This window comes from Malus sylvestris, chromosome 10 (genome assembly GCF_916048215.2).
Source record: "Malus sylvestris chromosome 10, drMalSylv7.2, whole genome shotgun sequence".
NCBI lineage: Eukaryota > Viridiplantae > Streptophyta > Magnoliopsida > Rosales > Rosaceae > Malus > Malus sylvestris.
In genome coordinates this window covers 18,694,157-18,710,029 of record NC_062269.1, presented here as the reverse complement: position 1 = coordinate 18,710,029, position 15,873 = coordinate 18,694,157, and the positions used below count along the sequence as shown (strand labels likewise).

The window sequence follows — 15,873 nt, the reverse complement described above, 5'->3', positions numbered from 1 at the left end:
TCCTTTTCAATCAACACATGCTATGGCATGAGAAATGACACATAGTGTTATGTCTTCATATGTAGCTAAATTATTCTTTTTCTTGGAGCAAGAACTACTACCATCTTTTGTTTCTTCTCTAACAAATAAAAATATGAACAAATACTCATGGTGTTATTGTCTCCAAAGCAGTGCATGAATATAAAAAACTTGTTCATAATACTTCATAAAAAATGCTCATGATATTACAACTTTTCATAATGTCATAATAGTCCCAATACAATTCCGCAAAATGATCATTAAGAAGTAGGAAAACAAAAGAGATTTCACCATCTATAAGGCGTATAACCTATAAAATCTCAATTACAAAATATGGGCATTCCACTCTACCAACACACAAGCAAAATAAGGTTTTAGTTATCAAAACAAGAGCACAAATGTTATGTTCAAAACACACATGACACGTGAGATCAACTACACTTTCCATGACCTTCCTCGTTTGGCTGGAAACTTGTACCTAAACCCATTTTCATTTTTGGTGGCTGCTTAAGGTTGAGGTTGTAATGTAGAAGCAGCAACTTGGAAAGGTACGGTGAAAGCTAAGACGGGAAAAAAAAAACAAGGAACCTAAACAACGCAGTTGAGAGCTCCGTGACCTGGAGTGGATTGTAGGGGAAAGACAGAGCCTCACCTTGCACAACCCCGTGGTTGACGTCTTATCTTAGCACTTTAGCACCTATCTTTACCAGAAGAACTTATTCTTGACTTCCTTACCTTTTAGTGTCGTACCCTCACCCATTTGGGTCGTCCTTGACATTGTGCTTGAATTGGAACTTGAGATTGAGTTTCACCTTGATCTTGCTTACCTCCTAAACCCTGAAGTAAATCAATGATGTTAACAATAGTTTATTTCAATTTAAATAAAAATGAGACCTCAGTCATCTTGAGATCCCATTACAATACATCTCAAACAATTTACTTTGAACCAAATGGACATAATTTCTTTAAGACAACATATACATTTGACTACCATTTGAAAACCAAAAAGAAATCTCGTACAAAGCTACAGAAGAGAAAAAAACCATGTAAAGTCGGCATCTACCTATTAAACAAACAATTACAAAAGGGATAAAATATACTTACAATACTTTGGACGATTCCCCCGTTTCGCACCTCCAGAGGCATCTTCAACTCTCAAAAATTTTTGTAATTTCACTGATTTTGTCGAATCCACCATCAACTAACTTGAAATCGACAAAGGGAATGTCAATTTTCCCCAAGTTTCAGTGAACACCCACCTTGCAAATCGCGTGAAAACCTTAGATTTCTAAACAGGGACTCTGCAAATATGCGATTGAAGAGGGTATATCATGTGAAGGGCTTGCGAAATGACGTTTCTTCCCAAAAAGAATTGTCACATGTTGTGCACATGCTTCTAATTTAACTGAAATTTCGATGAAATATATGAAAATCTCACCATAGAGAAGAAATTGGCTAAAAAATTAGTTTGAGTCCTTAATTTTCTGATAAAATTGGGGAAGGAAAATCGAAAGCTATGTGAAAGTTTGGAGAAGAGAATTGACAATTTACTCATTTTTCTGATCATCAGATTTATTAAATTAAACAAAAACAAATGACAAGATTAAACAAGTATGTGAAAGTTTTAAAAAATGTGCATTTATTTTTTCCCCTTATGAACTCGTTCAAGAAATGTTTCGGCTGCATCATATCTACGAATTGTAATTAATCTAGTATCATTGAGCAACAAACAATTGAGAAATTTTAATGAAAAAGTGATATAATTGTATATAATGACAAAATTTGACATGGTAGTGGGTGTGGTTGTGATGATAGCAATGGTAAGGGCAGTGGTGGTGATGCGGCGCTGGTGGTGATGACAGCTACAAAGGTAGGGTATGGTGATGGTGCCAATAATGAGGTGTGGTGGTTGGAGTGAGGTAACGACAACGGTTGTGTTTGTTGTTGTGGTGGCAATTGTAATTATGGTGGTGATGGCAGCGGTGATGGCAACAATATCGACGATGGTGGTGATGGTCATGGCAGTGATGATGTAAAGTTAGAATTTGTTGTAGTAGGTGGTAGCAATCACTTTGTTCTCCAAGAGATAAAGTGAGTATAGACGGTTAAACAATGTAAATTTTTAAAAACAAATAAGGATATTTCAAGAATTGGAAATATTCATTAAAGATTTAACTCTGTTTTTTATTAAAAACAACCTACATGCTGCTTTTAAAAGTTACTATCAGAAGAACTTTTTTTTTTTTTTTTAAATTAGCAAGATATTTTAATTTTATCTCACTTTTTTATTGCTCAACTTTAAAATAAAGCAGTTTTTACGGAAAATGGTAATACCAAACAGGGCCTTATTCTTCACTCATTTTCTCACCAAAGCAATGGGCCAAATTGTAGGCAATTATGCACAGGATGAAGTCATATGCATGATTACCTGTAATTCCAAGGGCAACCATATCTACATATTACTTGAAAGAAACCATCTTATTCATCAAAACTCACCTAAGCAATATGATCAATAAACGTGATACAAATAACATCGCTCAAAACTTAATACCGGCTAATAAACAGATAAGAAAGCAAATGATAAGGAAGATACATTATTAGATTTGTAATTGATGGTATAAGATTCGTTTTACAAGGTTTAATTATAACCTTGGATAAAACTTAAAATCCCATATAGAAAAGTTTAACCTTTGAACATACAAAAGATTGTTACAGCACTGAAATTTTCACAACTTAACTATCTAAGTTAACAAAGCTGCTGCAGTTACTGGCAAGTTTGGTTGATGAGGAAGAGTTAATTGTACATACCTCAAAAGTTACCGAGCATCCCACTGCTTCATCACAGCTCATCGATACAACATACGCTGCCGGCCATATAAATTGAAATGGGACTAATATATAGGTTAATTTTCTCCGGTACGCTAGCCTTTTTGAGAAGCAACAAAATCATGTACAACGAGATTACATCCTCCTCCTCTCCATGCCCGAACAAAATATATATAACATGAGCATAGCAAGAGGTAATGAACAACTTGATGTATGTAAGTGTTCGAGGCTAAAACTATGCCAATTGAGCAGTAACCCCATTCATAGAGGAAAAACTAACTATGACCACTTATTTTTAATACGGTCTAGTAATCTGGACTCCTACCCCTTGGAAATATGCGGATTAAGATTGAGAAGGTTATTGACAAACTTAACTCCATTGTCCCTTTGATTGTGCTTACAGTACCAGTCTACAATGGAGTTGTATGTGTTCTGGTTTGGTTTGCAGCCGTTCTTAATCATGTAGCAGACCACATCAATAGCTTCCTCGAACAGTGAATCAGCTGCATAACTTGCCACAAAGGTGTTTTAAGTGATTACATCTGGAGAAATCCCAGCGTCCCTCATTTCTAAGAATATCCGTGAAGCCTCTCTCATACGACCATTTCTACAATAGGTGAAAATGAGAGTATTGCATGAAATTATATCAGGCTTTATACCCTTCTCAATAATCTCCCCCAAAAACTGTTCTGATTTCTCGTAATCTTCTGAGCGGCTGTACATATACATCATACTATTGTAGGTTGTCAAGCTAGGAGTATACCCCATCTCATTCATAAATTTAAAAATCTCACTTGTCTTCGAAAACATCTGCCTCCGGCCATATATTCATAGCATCGCATTCAAGATAGTTATGTCAGGTGAAAACCCTTTTTTTCTCAGTTCCAAGAAGGCATGTTCTGTTTCCATCAAAAGGTCACTCTTACTAAAGACAAGAACAAGTGTCTTCAAGAGAACAACGTGGGGTTCAATTACACCAGAGTATATTTCTTCAGCAAGAATATGAATGCGCTCAATTTCCTTGCCATTGGCATAAGAATGGAGCAGAGAACTATATGTAAGCTCATTGGGTTTGCAGTGACCATTCAGCATTTCCGCAAACATTTTCTCAGACTGTTGCCAAAGCCCACCTCGCGCCAGTGCTGCCAAAACAGCATTATAGGAGGAGAGGTCTGGAGTAACACCAGCTTCTCTTATACACAGCCATAGCTTGGTCGAAAGAACCGCACCGGCTGTATGCACTGATTAGAGTGTTGAAAGTATCCCTCTCGGGTACAAACCCTGCTCTCTTCATCTCCCTGAACACTCCCGAAACTTCCAAGTCCATCCCATTTTGGCCAAACACTGCCAAAAGGCTAGAAGCAACAAAATCAGGAACTGACAGCCTGGAACCCCTTACCTGATTACTTACCTGGCATTGCTCTCGAGTACTCATCTTCAACATCTTATGTTGCCAGGGAAGATACCGCATCTGCTTGAGGAACAGATAGGGCAAGTGCGAAGGATACAAGGAAGCATGTGGAGACAAGCGTAACAGCACACATGCCGATCCATCCATTACTCTGTCAAAAGCAAAAGTATCCCATATCAGCAGGGTCGAACGTACTCTAGATTTGATGGACTTGTTTTGACCCTCAAATTCTTCAGTCGGCCTTGTACTCTGGAGGAAACCAGAAAACCCTCCAGCTCAGTTCAAGAATAAGCCTGTGGAAAGTTACTTCTTCAAAAGCAAAAGTATCCCATATCATCTCTTCTCATTTTTCTTCTCTTTATCCTTCATGCTGCTGCAAGATGGGGAGAAGGTGAACAATCAGCCGGAGCTCTGATTGCTTACCTTGTCTGTCACCTCTTTCAGCAAATCCCCTAGCTCGGCGACTTGGGGGACTCCTACTACATGGTTTGTATCGCGCTTGATCAAGCCTGAAACTACAAGTAAGCTTCAAGTGAAATTGATACATTACCTTGTGCATCTCCACCAGTTAAAGATACCACCCCTGGATGGAGGAAGAGTACTTCCAGAGAAGCTGCCACATCTACCTATGAGACAGATAAGGCAAGTCAAGAGGATACCACACTCCAATACTTAGAAGTTTCGTGATTACGAGATCATTCTCCCACAATATTTCCCAATGTCATTTGTACTCTAATGTCATTTGTACTAAATCATTCACCTGTACTCACTAAAGGAGAGCTTGAACCTATGTACTTGTGTAAACCCTTCACAATTAATGAGAACTCTTCTATTCCGTGGACGTAGCCAATCTGGGTGAACCACGTACATCTTGTGTTTGCTTTCCTATCTCTATCCATTTATATACTTATCCACACTAATGACCGGAGCAATTTAGCGAAGATCACAAAAAGCGACCGTTTTCGCTACCTAGGATCTATCTTACAAGAGAACGGAGAATTAGATGGAGATCTCAACCATAGAATACGAGCTGGATGGATGAAGTGTAAGAGTGCATCCAGCATGTTGTGTGACCGTCGTAGGCCACTGAAGCTCAAGGGAAAATTTTATAAGACGGCAATAAGGCCAGCGATGTTGTATGGCACAGAATGTTGGGCGGTGAAACATCAACACGTACACAAAATGGGTGTAGCAGAGATGAGGATGCTTCGTGGGATGTGTGGGCACACGAGAAAGGATAAGATTGAGAATGAGGATATCCAAGGTAAAGTAGGAGTAGCCGAAATTGAAGGAAAGATGAGAGAAAATCGGTTCCGGTGATTTGGACATGTGCAAAGAAGGCCGACTGACGCTCCGGTTCGAAAATGTGACTACGGGACAGAGGTTCAGGGCCGAAGGGGTAGAAGAAGACCTAGGAAAACTTTGGAAGAGACTCTAAGAAAAGGCTTAGAGTACTTGGATCTAACGGAGGACATGACACAAAACCGAGCGCAATGGCGTTCTAGGATTCATATAGCCGACCCCACTTAGTGGGAAAAGGCTTTGTTGTTGTTGTTGTTGTTGTTGTACCATGCATCTTAATAAGGGCGTTAAAGGTACAAATGTTTGGTTTGCAACCAAAACTTTTCATCTCCTCAAAAATCCTCATTGCCAGATCATCCTTCCCAGCCTTCTCATATCCTGATAAAAGGGTGGTGTAGGTAAAAACATCGGGTTTAATCCCTTTCTCCACCATCTGGGTTTTCAAGGCTGTTGCCTCCTCCAGCAAACCATCTCTTGCATAAGCCAATATCAACGAATTGTAAGACACAATGCTCGGAGAAAACCCATTGAACTCCATATCTTTCAACACCTCCATTGCTTCCTTTGTCCGCCGAGACTTCCCATACACATCCAACAGCGCATTATACGTAACCTTATCAGATACAAACCCGGCTGTTTTCATCTCCTGAAAAACCTCAGCAGCCTCCAAATACAAAGACCCACACCGACAACAAGTAATAAGCGTATTATAAGTATAAGAATCCGGGGCAATCCCAGAACTCTTCATACCCTCCACAAGAGCTCTAATCTTATGCCAAGGCATACCCATTTTCCCATACACATTCAAAATCACATTGTAAGTTATCAAAGTCGGCCTACAACCCTCTTCCTCCATTTTCTTAAACACCGAAACCGCCTCCCGATACCTCCCATTACTAGCACAAGCAGTAATCAAAGAAGTATAAGCATAAACATCAAGAGAAAAGCCTTCATTGTGCAAATTCTGAAACAACGAAGTTGCATTCGAAACCCGACCCACTTTCCCCAGAATACTAATAATCACAGCAACAACAGAGCCATTCAAAACCAAATCGCAATCCTCACGTTTCTTAAACCACTCGAAAACACTAATAGCCAAGTCAAATTTCTTATGAAAGCTTAAACCTTTAACAATACCCAGTAAATCCAAAGCCAGAGAGTCCAAGCTCGACCCAAATTCATCCCTATGCAATTCAACTAAACCAACAAGCTTCTCACGTAATTCGGAGGAATCGAACTGTGGGTCGAGAAAGAAGTGGAGGATATACTGACCTTGGGAGGAGAGGCGGTGGTGGGACCAGGGCTTGCCGCGGTTGGAGTCGCGTGACATGCCGATGCGAGTGCGAGCTCTAGGGAGGGTGGGAGGGGGAAGTGGGGAGTTGGGTATGTGGGGTGGAGGGGCTTGGGTGGAGAATGAGCTCTTGAAGGAGAGGGGTTATCAGTGGCGGATGCAGAAAATAATATTAGGGATCAGTAAGAATAGTGGCGCAGCACGTAAATTTTTTTACACCAAAAATAGCATGCATATCACTATTTCATTAAGTTTTGGTAGATCTGAAATCATTTGAAAATTCATACTACAGACATGTTAATGTATGCAAGAGGCAACAGTATTCATGGACATTCATCGGGTTTTGATAGGCCTGAAGTCGGTTAGAGGGCAAGTATGAAGCAAACTCTGATCTTCAAAAGGGCAACACTCAAGTATCGACATTCACCGAAGTTCGGAAGGTCAACACCTAAGGTATCTATAGACGTTCATCGAAGTTCGAGAAGTGACCTCCCTTGCCCCTTAATGGATTCGCCAGTGGGGGTTATGGGAGGCGGTGGAGGACGTGGAAGCAGCGGTGGCGGTAGGGGAGTGGTTGGGTTTTGGGGTTGATGGTGGGTTTGGAAGAAGGGTCTGGATGAGGGAGGTGGGTTTAGGAAGGAGAAGAGGGAGAGCCATGTGCCCTACCATTGGAGATAGAGCGTGAAGGTTTTGGGTTTAGTGGCTAGGTTTTGATCTGAGACTTTTGGTACAATTTGTTGGCTTTGGCTTTGGCCTTGACTTTGATTATCTTCGAGGGAAAATTGTGATTTTTTTTTTTTTGGGTAAATTACATTTTGGTACTTTAAGTTTGTGATCGATTTTAATTTCTTACAATATTTTTAAAATATTTTAATTTCATATATTTACTTATCATTTTATTTTAATTTCATACAACCGTTAAAAAATCTGTTAAGTTAACCGTTAAGTGATGACGTGGCAAATATGAGATCCCCATTTATGCTGACGTAACTGTCACATTTATGCTACGGGGCTAAATACTTAATAAAAATTTTAAAAATAAAAAAAAAGAATTAATTAAAAAATATAAATAATATAAATAAAAAAATGGAAGGAAAAATAAAAAAAAAACCCCCAAAAGTCCCCATCGTGTTCCCATCCCCTCTCCCCACCTGAGCCCATCCCCCATCACCCACCCCCTTCTCCCATCCCCCTCTCTCTTCCTATACTCTCTCTTCTTACTCCTGTATTCTCTCCCCCTTTCTCCCTTTCAATTCACGCTGCAACAGCAACCAATTCTTTCTCTCTTCCTCTCTTCCTCTCTTCATACCCAGTTGTGAAGGTGCTTCCAATTAAAAGGATGTTAAGCTATGATGCATGGACACAGACACAGATACGCGGATACGATACGACACGACACGACATGGGGATACGTCAAATTTCTAAAAACGAAGATACGATATGGCAAGGATACGACAATTAAAAATAATATAAATAAATAAATAAATCTAAATATTATAAAATAAGAATTCAAAAATACTATTCAAGTTCAAATTTATTTCGATAAACTTCAAACAATTAAAAAGATAATTCACTAAACAACTAAATTAGTCTTTATTAGTAACCTTGTTGCAAGAGACAATCCCATTTCCAGACTTTTTTAACAAATGAAAGTTGACCCTAGAGTAGGATCCTCTAAAAATCTTTTGACAATAGTTGCATTGAAACACAATAACTCCTCTTCTATTTTCCACTCTTTCGAGCTTTTTGACATACTTCCACATTGTAGCATGATCATTTTCAACATTCTCAACTAGTTTAACATTAGCATTTGCATGATTATCAGGATGATTCATTTTCCTAAATTATCAACATGTAAATCATAAGAATCAATCCAAAGTAATCATATAAATCTCACAATTTATGCTAAGAGATCAACAAAACAAAATAAAAGCATATATAAATATATTATAATCTAAATTATTCTAGATCACTAACAATAATATTATTATAATATGCAAACATAAAAGCAAAAGTAGCTTTTCGTTTGGCTTCAGAAAAGCAAAAAGGGGCTTTAATAAGTAAAGTTGAGGCATCAGAGCAGAAAACCATCAACATTATTAACAAAAAGAAAAAGAAGGCTTCAGGAAAACATATAATTCGAAACCCAGTTACCAGTTCTCACCAGCAGATGTGTAAGATACAATGCAGCACTTGCAAACGGAGACGACAGAAGCAGTTGACGATGACGATTCTGAGGTTTGAGTGAGGAAAAATAGGTAGATCCGAATTTTATACACAAAATCATTTCGATTTTTGTCTAAGAATTGTTTTGGTTCAGCTAATCTCAATCAACTGTCAATTAACACGATTCTGTGCGGACTAAGTGTAATTATCTTGATTTTTTTTTGTGATTATCCTCTGATTATATTTTGAAACGTATTCGAAAAGTAGGATACTCGTATCCCAAAACAGTAAGATACGCATATCCCATCAGTCAACAACGTATTTGTTGACTTGGATACGTATCGGTTGCGTATCCGTACGTATCCCCACGTATTCGTATCCCCGCGTGTCAGATACGGGATACGTTGGTCTTCCCGCGTGTCCATGCATCATTGATGTTAAGTTGCTGCCTCTTTTTTTGTAGAAGTTGTTGCTTTGAGATTTGGCCTTCTCCAAGCCAAGCGTGCATGTTACTCAGGGTTAAAGCCGCAGCTAATTCACGGCGATGTGAAGTCGAGTAATGTGCTGCTGGACGATGGAGGCTGACTGAAATCAAAGAATAGTTATTGCGATTGATGACGTGCCCAAGTAGGAGGAGCCGGAGAGCTACGACTTTGCCTCCTTCGCTCTCGACCTCGATGGTCACGACGGCTCCGATGGCCTCTTCGCATTCGTCCCCAACGTTGGCCTCGTGGTCAACGACTGCCTCTCGTTCTTCAATTTGTTCAAACATTAGAACCCCCAATTTCAGGGACACCTGCAACACTATCTTCAGTTAACAAACCCCTCGGGTGGAGAATGGGGTGGGTTTTTGGATGGGAGGGGAGGTGAAGAGAGTGGAGGAGATGGAGGAAGATCGGGGAGGGGAGGTGAAGAGAGTGGAGGAGATGGAGGTAGATCGAGGGAATGGGTTTCTGGGTTTCAGGCTTTTTTTTTTTTTTTTTAAGGATAAATTATTATAATATTTTAAATGCATAAAAATTTATTTATTTTTTCCCAAGTAGCACATATTTGGTAGCTAAATGTGGCAGCCACGTCAATTCTTAATAAATCAATAAATGAAAAATGTACTGATTGTATTATATTAAAATAAAGGGTAAATTACATAGTAACCCCTCAGGTTTGAGGTTTATTACAACCTTATACAACATCTTTAAAACATTTCACTTTCATACCTCACTTACTATTTTATTTCAAAATAATACATCCGTTAAATTTTTCATCCATTGATCCGTTAAATGCTGACGTGGCTGTCAAATGTGTGCAACGTGGCAAAAAAAATAATTTTTAAATTTTTTTTAAGAAAAACTGGAATTTTCTAAATTAAAAAAATATAAAAAAAAAACCAAAAACAAAAGTTGAAGCACACCTCCTTGCAACCCCCAAACCCAGAAACCTTATCCCCCCACGACCCACACAGACTCACCTCCCTCCCCCCATCTTCATCTTCTTCCCCCAACTCCTTACCTGCCACCTAGAAAAAAAAAAAATCCCAGATCCCGTGTACATAGCCATCGCCTGGTTCGTGAGGTGAAAATGGGAGGAATGGGTGTGTATTTAAGGAGTGGGGTGTGTAGAGAAGGGAAGATGATGGGTGCGGGTGCAAGGGTGGGTGTGGGGGGAGGGGGGAAGGGGATAGGGGTGAAGAGGAGAAAGGGCTCAGGGAAGGTGGGTGGGGTGGGTTTTTGGATGAGAGGGGAGGTGAAGAGAGTGAAGGAGAGGAAGGTGGTTGGAAGGCTTGGGAGGGAGAAGAGGGGTGGGGAGAGGTTGTGGGGGTGGGTTCTGCATTTTCTAAGTTTTTTTTTTAATAAAATATTATTTTTTTTGTCACGTGTCACATATTTGGCAGTCATGTCAGTATTTAACGGATTAATGGATGAAAAATCTAATGGAGGTATTATTTTGAAATAAATAGTACATGAGGTATGAAAGTGAAATGTTTTAAAGATGTTGTATGAGGTTGTAATAGACCTCAAACCTGAGGGGTTACTATGTAATTTACCCTAAAATAAAATAGTACTTGAGGTATGAAGGTGTAATTTTTAAAAAATATTGTATAAGGTTGCAATAGACCTCAAACCTGAGGTGATAAAGTGTAATTTATCATTTTCCTTTTGTATGACAAAAAATAAAGATATTTTTGCTAACCTTTTGTGGACATGGATTGGAGTATGAGGAGTGAGGACTTTGTTAAAATGAAAAGAAATACGTTTTTTTTTTTAATAAACGTTAGGGTAAAATACATTTTAGCACCTTAACTTTGGTTCACATAATAATTTGATACCTCATGTCATAAACATTTTAATGTCATACATCAACATACGAATTCATTGCAATGTCAAATCTCCGTCAAATTTTCTGTTAATTTTTCTGTTAAATAATGGCATACAATATGGTGGTCTACTTCTTGCCTAACTGAACTCCACGCTAGCTTGAATCCTCCACGTGGAATAAAAAGAAACTTTAAACAAAATAAAAAACATTGGAAAAATTAAAATTAAAAAAAAAAAAAAATCATGAACTGCGCGCGCCCCTAGCCAAAAATCCACCACCCTCTCAAGAACCCTAATCGCCAATTTCCAGCAAAAAGCTTCCCTTACCACTCCAAATCTCGATCATCACTTCCCTCAAACACCATCTCGAGCTCCACCTCCAACCTCCTCTAGATCTCACTAATCTCAGTCCATCTCTCTCGATCTCTTTGCTTCATCCTCTCCATAGACCTCTCGCTCCTTCATTTCTCTCAATTTAACGGTGGCTTATCTCTTCCTTCATTTCTATCTATTTGACGGTGGGGACCATTTATCCCCTTCAAACACACGCACCAGTGGGATGGGCAACAGTTATGGCAAGCAGGTAATCGTGGTTATTTACCCATAACCGTTTATGTTCATACCCACATAACCGTTTACCTGTTGGGTAATTGCATAAACGGTTATACCCATACCCATAACCGTTTATAAACGGTTAACCATACCCATAACCGTGTACCCATTTAACCATAACCATTTACCTGTTTTTGAACCCGTTTATCCTTTTTTTTTTACCCATTTACCCTTTTTTCACTAGTCTACTGTTTTTTTTTTTTTAACAACTTGAAAATTACAAAAGAAAAAATTGTCTTAATTTTTGTTTTTTGACAAGTAAACACCATTATAAGTACATTTTAGCATGCATTTCCCTATTTTAATCATTTAAGTCCTCATACAATTCCAATAATTGAAATAATAGTTTATGAACGATATTTTTCTACTACACCCATGCAAATCTTTAATTCTATTCCATATGATTACAAAGTAAAGCCTCTAAAAACAAAAGTAGTCATTATCTTGAATACTAGATGATTCAAAGCTCCAAAATATTCAGAAACTAAACTCTTTCGAACACTAATGCTTTAGCACATTCAATCACAAAGTCTTATCGACTTGTTGTCACTAAAAGAGGCCTACAAAATAAATGTATAAATTGAATTAGTATCCCATATAGGAACACTGACACCAATTAGCATGAATCCAATAGAGATAAGTGATCACAGAAGGTTTACATTGTACACTCAATTATCAGGAAAAAAAAAAGGCAAACAAAAGCGGAGTACCAAATCAATTGAGTTAGTATCACCATTCATCAATATGCATAAACAAAAGGTTTACATTCCATGATTTTTCACACACCCATATTCATAAACTGAATTAGTATCACCAATAACTCCAAAGTAAAAAACAAAAATAAAGATTAGTTTTTACCATATTCACATCAGTATCATTACCAAATGAGGAATCTTCAACACAAGGAGTAGAGTTTTAATCTGGTTTCATAGTAAAAATTAAAATTAGGCTAAAATAGTAAATTTTTGAACATATACATAATTTATATGAAATTTTACAGTACGTACATCGCATCTGACTCCACAACCAGTCTCGAGAACACATGAGTGCTTCCACTGTGCTTGAATGAAGTTGGCTACAGTGTGGACTGAAAATCCTATCACCAGTACTAAATGAAGACTCTGAAGCTACTGTAGATACAGGAATAGCTAAAATATCTCTCGCTATCTAATGCAAAATAGGATATTTAATCCCATTTGTCTTTCACCACGACAATATATCAAAATCTTGAGTCCTAGGCAAGACTTTGTCCCCAAATATAGGTCTGAGTTAGATTGTTCATTATCGATGGTAGAATCCATAACAAACTGGTCATAAAATGTTAAAGGATCACCAACTCTGAAATCACATGACTATGATGGAAAATCAGTCGAAGAAGAAGATTCAGAACACCGAAGCCCAGATCTATGCTTCAATTCATACTCTTTGACCAACTTAAATAAGAGAAAAATAATACTCAATTTCTGATGGAGCATTCTCTTTATAAATAAGAGAAAAATAATACTTGATTAATTTCATCTTGAACCTTGGATCCATAATAGCTGCAATTGCCATAGCACCATGAATTTTATGCCAATATTTTTCAAACTTGATTGACATCTTTGTTGCCATTAACTTAACTTCAACATGGTCAGACTCAAGCCACTTACAGATTGCAATCCTAATCTAACAGATATTTGGAAAATAAAGATTTGATGTGGGATACTTGATCCCAGAAAATAACTCAGTCACTTGGGGAAGGATCTCTAACTTTTCAGCAATCATGTTAGTCTTCGCCCAATCTTCTTCATTTGGAACATTTTTATATGAGGGCTCACACTGCTTTAAACGAGGAAATACATCTTCATATACCAATGTAGTGGTAAGCATCACATACGTCGAGTTCCACCTAGTTTTACAATCAAGGACTAACTTCCTAGAGAACTTAATTTTCATTTGCTGAGCTATCTCAACAAATTTTTCCTCTCTTTTTGCTATCACAGACCAATATGCAACACTATTCCGAATAGTCTCAATACTATCCCTAATCACATCCAATTCATCCTTAACTATCAAATTAAGTACGTGAGCACAACAACGCATATGAAATAATTCTCCAGCTTAACACAAGTGAAAGCTTGCAATATGTCACTATATCCTCAATCATGGCATCATTTGTAGAGCAGTTATCTACTGTGAGAGTAGACAACTTACCATCAACATTCCACTTTTATAAACAATCTATCATTATAGCAGAAAGTGTCTCGGCATTATGTGGGCATGGAACATATGCAAACTTGATATAAAACACTACTTAATTACCATAACTCAGAGGAACATCATGTGCTAGGCAATAAATCCAACACTAAAATTTAATACACATAAGCAAGATCTCTTCCATCAGTAAACAAGACATATTCCAGATTTTAAGCATTTAGTTTATAAGTTTCTACAGGAATAAACAAGCAAAGATACATTTTTAAATTTGAAACACTCATTTAAAGTCTTCCTCCAACTACTCAAAGCAAAGCATTAACTAAAATAGGAAGTCCTTGTCTTCCTCCAACGAGTATGAGCTTTCAAATACACAACAAGCACATGTAACAAGTCATTTCTCAAACTGGCTATATTTTACCATTATTCGGCTATATTTCTTAAACTGGAAAAAGGAAACAGAAAGTGAAGATCTAGCATAAAGGAAATAGAAAGTGACAAGTCATCTTTCAAATACACAACAAGCAGATGTAAAAAGGAAACAGAAAGTGAAGATCTAGCATAAAATAAAGGGAACTTTAACGAAAAACACCCGGTACTGTTCACTTTAACGAAAAACCATATTTTTACACTAAAAAGTCAATCCTGGTACTATTCACTTTACTCTTTATTTTGTCCTTATCATTAAAACTCAAAGTTTTCAAGCCATTTTCATTAGTTTTCCTTAAAATAAACTACATTCTTAAAATCCCAGTTACAAGATCTCCAAGAAAACAGAACCGACACACTTTATTTCGACAAATTAAGGAAACCCAGTTCCAGAATGTCCCCAAAAACAGAACAAACACTTTATTTCGACGAATTGAGAAAACCCAGTTCCCATTTTCAAGCTGAAGAGTCAACAAAAATGGAACGGTTACCTCACTCTCTAGAAAAAGCTTCAGCAAGTACAAAAAGAAACAGACTTAGAAGCTCAAATTACAGATTATGGCTTTTACATAGGTGGTATTAGTTCGATAAATTACCTTAGAATTTAACTTTGAAGCATCCACGAAGCATCAATAAAATGAGAAGTGATAGCCATAAACCCTCTCTTCTGATTACTTGAAGTCCACATGTCAGTTGTGATTGCAATTTTACTCTTGTTCATTTGCAATAACTTCATGGTCTCTCCCTTTTCACATTCAAATACTGTCATAATATCCCTCTCGATAGTATTTCTAGAAATAGCCTTAAATAAGGGTTGCAATGAATTGCAAAACCTCTTAAAACCCAAGTGGTCCACCATAGATAAACAATACTCATGTAAGATATGTAAGATTATTTGAGTATCAATGAAATCCCATCCGTTGACTTACACGACAATCAACTTGGTAACAAGTTGATTCTCGGCCAAATATGTGGGAGTCCTGATATGAATGAGATTTGAAGTCTTAATCACATGCAACTAATTAGGAGGCCTCATTTGGTAAGACTTATATATCATGTTAAGAAACATAATTGATATCATAAGCTATGGGATATTCCTGACTATTCGATGATAGGCAGATTAGTAGGAAACCCTAGTGATATAAATATGGATGTTTCTGCACACATAGTATGCGTTCTTCTTTAGTGCTGTTTACCCTATTCATCAAAAAAGAACATTCTGATTCTGTGTGGAGAAAACTTCCTTACCCTATAACCTTAGCATCATGTCTGCTGCTTCAGGTTAGTACTATATGGTTTTATACATTCATGCT

General features: G+C 37.6%; 2 pseudogenes; both read right to left on the bottom strand.

The window, feature by feature from the left end:
• Positions 1–202: 202 nt before the first annotated feature.
• Positions 203–7,020, bottom strand: LOC126584285 (pentatricopeptide repeat-containing protein At5g02860-like; annotated as a pseudogene).
• A 5,436-nt stretch (positions 7,021–12,456) lies between these two features.
• Positions 12,457–15,436, bottom strand: LOC126584284 (zinc finger BED domain-containing protein RICESLEEPER 2-like; annotated as a pseudogene).
• Positions 15,437–15,873: the final 437 nt, after the last annotated feature.